The sequence below is a fragment of the Nanorana parkeri genome, unplaced genomic scaffold (assembly GCF_000935625.1).
Source record: "Nanorana parkeri isolate BGI_ZX_2015 unplaced genomic scaffold, ASM93562v1 scaffold442, whole genome shotgun sequence".
Lineage (NCBI taxonomy): Eukaryota > Metazoa > Chordata > Amphibia > Anura > Dicroglossidae > Nanorana > Nanorana parkeri.
In genome coordinates, this window is record NW_017306710.1 from 473,944 (window position 1) to 479,352 (window position 5,409).

A 5,409-nucleotide genomic window follows, 5' to 3' on the forward strand; every position below is an offset into this window, starting at 1 on the left:
AGGGGGAGGAACAAAGAGCTGCCATTGTCCCCCCCCCCCCCAAGTATTTATCTCCTCCCAGCATGCAGCACTGGCCATTAACCTCACAGTGATTGACTGAAGAGGAATACAGACTCATAGAAATCCCTCATTGCTGGGTGTACCCTGGTCTGTGACCAGGGTACACCCAGCAAAAGCAGATACTAACAATGACAGATTGATTAGGGGAACCAAATGAACACAGACTGCAAATCAGAATCAGACAGCATACAATCTGAAAATACAACATTTTATAGGAGTCCTTCCTACAGGGTGCTACATAGGAAAAGATGCTGTTTAATTTTTGCAGTAGCAATTTATTAAAAAACCTTGATCCTACCATGAAGCTCACCTAACCATTAAACTATATCCAAGCACAAAACATACCACTGTGCTCACTTTATCCTGTCCCAGGAGCAGGTGGCTTAACTCATAGCATCTGTAGAGTTTTCTCCACAGTCCACATATCAACTAACACAGTTGGCAGATAATTATTTACTACTAAGCAATTTCTCAGTCTATGTGAGCAAGCTGTAGCGTGCCAAAATTGGTGGTGTGCAAAAAAAGTGTTTTGCTGTTCTGTTATTTTTTTTGTGTAGTTAGTGGTTACCTTGAAGTAAGTGGTGTTTTAGTATATTTTTCTCTCGTGAATTTAAACCACTTCCTTTACTGTTACTTTCTAAAGTATTTTTTTACTTTCTTTATTAACTTCCTAATACACCTAAGTAAAGGGAGGGGTCAGGGGCTCCCAGTTTGATTAAACCTTTGCTGAGTAAAATAGAATGGCTGAAATTGTTGACAATCTGAAACTACTGGTTGTTTGGCAAACATGCTAATATCTGACCAAGTATCTGCTTTATCTAAATATAGTGATGGGGGCAGAAGCAACAAAAAAAAGAGTAATTAGAAAAACTAAATATGTCAGGAAAACTATAATATGTGTTTTAACAAATTAAATAATCCTTTGGAAAATTGCTTGTGATGGACAATGTTTATAATCTAGTGAGTATAACAGAAACCTGATGATGATGACCTGTTGAAATCATGACTGTATTATGTTAAAAAAGAATGAAGCTATATTGCCTATGATATTAAATTAGATCCAAAAACATATTACAGGTATATCGACCCTAAGAGAAAGAAATCTGATATTATATGACATCTAAAAGATAACTTTGGAAATATAATTGCAGAGGACAAAGCAAGAGCTGAAATCTTGAATATATATTTTTCATCTCTCTTTACAAAGGAGTTTCCATTGTCAGATAATATGGTGGATAGAGAGAACCAATGCTCTCATTCACCACTTCTTACTTAACACAAGAAGAGGGGCAATTATTCCTTAACAAACTTAAGATAGATAAAGCACTTGACCTAGATGGCTTCCAGCCCTGCGTGCCAAAGAAATTAATCTTGGTAATTGATAAGCTACTGTATCCTTTTTTCGGAAAGTATCCTCTAACTAGGACAGTTCAGCGACTGGCATGAGGCCCAGGTTGTATCATTATTTAAGAAGGGTAACAACGTAGCAATGGGAAGTTATAGATCTGTAAGCCTGGCTTTTTTAGTAAATTATTTGAAGGCATTCTAGGTATGTTATACAAAAATAAATAGAAGAGAATATTTTAAAAGCGGATAATGAATATAAGTTTATGTCAAACACATTCTTTTTCTAACATGATCAGTTTTCATGAGGAGGCGAGTTTAAATCTGAATGTTACCAATGCTAATGATGTGCCATATCTGGATTTTGCAAAACCTTTTTGTGCTATTCATTATAAGAACCTGGCAGGAAAGCAGAGAATGCAAGGACCATGGGAGACTGTTTGCACATGGACAAGGAGCTGGCTAAAATACAAAAGAGAAAGTAACATTGTAAAATACACTTTACCCTTCTATGCCTGCTCTCCTACAATGTGTGCCAGGAGCACTGCCAGCAACTCCTGTAAAAGGCCTGGTGCACACCTAGGCGATTTATCGTGCATATTCAGCTGCACGATATCACACAAAACAGAGATCTGCATGTAAGTCAATTTGCTTTGTGGCCGAAATCACCTGTCGCGCAAAAGGGTGCAGGAGATTTTTTTGGGTGGATGTCGCGCAGTTTGGGTCCCATAAACATCCATATGCAGTAAAAACCGTGCGACAACCGCACGATTTTCAAAGCAAGATTACGCAAACAAAAACGCGCGACTACAGCTCACAAGATCGGTCGCCTAGGTGTGAACCTCACCTCAATGAACACTGCCAACAGTGGCTGCAGGGTTCATAAATACATTGTACAATGTATTTGTATGAATTAAGCCTGATTGGTTGTTTTTTGGCTAGTATGGATGTGTAAATGAAATTTGGCCCTTAATCTGCACATAATGTTAGTTCCAGGAAACCAGCAACTGTGAAAAATACATTTAAACAAAGTTATTCCTATGTAATCCCTTATTAACCCTTTGTGAACATAGATTAGTTCTTATTCACTTCTTCCTCTCCTGTTTCCCTTAGTTTATTTTGTTTCCCGATGTACTTTTTATACTGTTCACATGTAAAGTTTTTTTCTCATCATTTATTTTGTTTGTATGTTTTTTTGATACAAGCGACTTTATAAAACAGACAAATTGATGAATAAAGTTTGCACATTTGCAAGAAGAACCTATGGAGTTATAAGCTACCTAATTTCCAAAGACTCTAAAAATATTGTGGTTATTGTAATGTTAATGAACACCTGGCTCAATTTTACCATCCTCATTATATCTAAATTACACTGGCTTATTCATGCCTATTAAGATGCCATGCCCACTTTACAAACACCATTGACTCTAGACAATGAAGGAGGAAATAGTGATTGGACAAGATTTTCCAACCAGTTTGATTATTATTCCTCCCATGAGTCTCAGCATGGCATTTTGACATCTTCACCTTGCACACTAGAGGACTCCAGCATTGCAGACATAATGAAGTGTAAATCAACACCCCCAAGTGTAGGAACTGGTTTCCCTAACTCTTGTCAAGAATTCCATTAATGGCATCAGACCCTATCTTTGTATTTATTCTATCTATCTATCTATCTATCTATCTATCTATCTATCTATCTATCTATCTATATATCTATCTATCTATCTATCTTTACATGTGAATATTATAGGACAATAAAGAAAATTATCAAATCTGCTTGCAAAAATGTATTGAAGAACATTATGTCACAGCAGAGAATCAGCATAGGTTTATCAGAGGACGGTTGCGTTTAACCCCAGGGACACCAAAGTTCTTTGCTTACAGAGGTCTAGTGCTGATAATCATGTTTTTAGCAAATAGTCATATTAAAGCTTAATTTTTTTTTATAAATATGAGGTCCATACATCAATAAATCATTTGGTGTTTTTTATTAAGAATGTTTAATTCCTCGTTTTCTAGTGACTCCCCGCAGCACTCCCCCCCTGCATGGGTGCCTCCATCAGCTAAGCTGAGCTATGAAGGCACCCGTGCGTGTGTGTCCATAGACACACACAGCGCTGCGGCAGGCCACGCCCCTCCTCTCTGCCCAACAGGTTGATTGACAGCAGAAGGAGCCAATAGCTCCTCTGCCCTCAATCTCCTTCCACACAACCAGGAAGATCGGATGGAGGATCGCTTTGTGGGCACTTGGTGGTGACAAGCAATGCTGACAGGTAAGTGTGGGGGGGACAGGGGACTCAAAAAGGTACTGGGCGTTTTTTACCTTACGAGTACCGATATTTATATTTCGGTACTCGCCGATACCAAGTACCGATACCGGTACTTCCGGTAGCATGAAGCCTGCTTCCCGGGCAATCAGGAAGCCAGGCGTCATGTCATTACCCACCGCCCGGCTTCTTGATTGCCTGTGAAGCCGACTCCATTCTGTTTGGCCGGCTGGATGCTGATTGGCCCACGTGATTTGCCCTCAGCCTGCTACTGCGCATGCGCAGACTGCCCAACGCTCTCATTCAGAAATCCTGTGCATGCGCAGTAGCAGGCTAACTAGCCTAATTAGTCCTAGGTTATCGTAAGTGTAAGCCTAGTTCTCAAGCTATCCCTAGTGTAATTAGCAATGGGTGTCCTTTTTTTGTGAAAATCTCAAGTTTCAAAATGCATAAAAACGAGCATGTAGAGAAAAAACTATTTAATGTTTGAAATCAGCATTGAAAAAATACTTTGAATCAGTTAAGAAATAATTTATTATGAGCAAATAAGTCTGTAAGACCATACAGTGGGCGCATCGGATATAGAATTATAACCACACGCATTTGCACTTCGTCAAATATCCAAATGCGAGACGGTCGGCGGAGATAGTGGTGTCCTCTGTCAACTGCCCCCGTTAAACATTCTATTGTATCTATGCCATGCGTTTCTGTCTCACATGTGTGTTCCTGGTGGCTGCGTCCAACATCCGAATATTGGTTACGAGCCAGTATGGGCTCCTTGTGATTCATACTTGTTATGCTCAATAAAATAATTTATAAAAAACTAAATAAAAGCATTTTTATTTTAAAAATTAAAGGAACACAATGCAACCTGCTCTGGAACGCATCAAAAACACATGCAAAACGCATCAAAACGCATGCAAGTGCCTAAAAACCCATGTTAAACTTAAAAAATAAAATAATTATTTTTTAACCAAAAACGGCCCGGAACGCATCAAAAACGCGGCAAAAACGCATCAATAACGCGGCACAACCCACTGCACTGCGTGTGCGGAAACCTAACCGGATTAAATCCGGCCCTGGACACCCCACTACTCAAGACAGCCAGATTTATGATCTCAGTTTTCTCTACTGCAGTTAAGCAACACACTTTGGTCACCAACCTGCCCCAGTCTGTAACTGGATAATAAAGGGGAATCTGGATACATATGGGGTTGTTATTCTGTTCTCTCCTACTGTATGTAGTATGTTGGTGCAGCTACTGCATTTAAATATCAAACCTTTAGGCCCCGTTCCCACTGCGCGATATGCAAATCGCGCGTTTGTTGCGCGATTTGCATATTGCGCGACATCGCGAGATTTGCTACGCAATGTCGCGTTCAAGCTTGCATTGAGCAAGCTTGAATCGCGGCTAAATCCGCTCCAAAAAGGGTCCTGCTGTAGCGACACACGACCCGCGACAGCAGGACCCTTTGCCCCATTGGATTGCATTGGAGCGCGATATCGCGCGGTAATTTGACGCGATATCGCGGGAATTACCGCGCGATAAATCGCTCAATGTGAACGGGGTCTTAGTGTGAGAACTAGCTGCAAATGGTAGGAGCTTTAAAGGAGAATTAAATGCACTCATCCCCATAGTTAGAGCTGACGTGTGACACTGCAGCTGTCACACGTCAGCTCTATAGATCAAGAACTGAGCGACCACAAACCACTGATCGCTCAGCTTGTGTTCTTC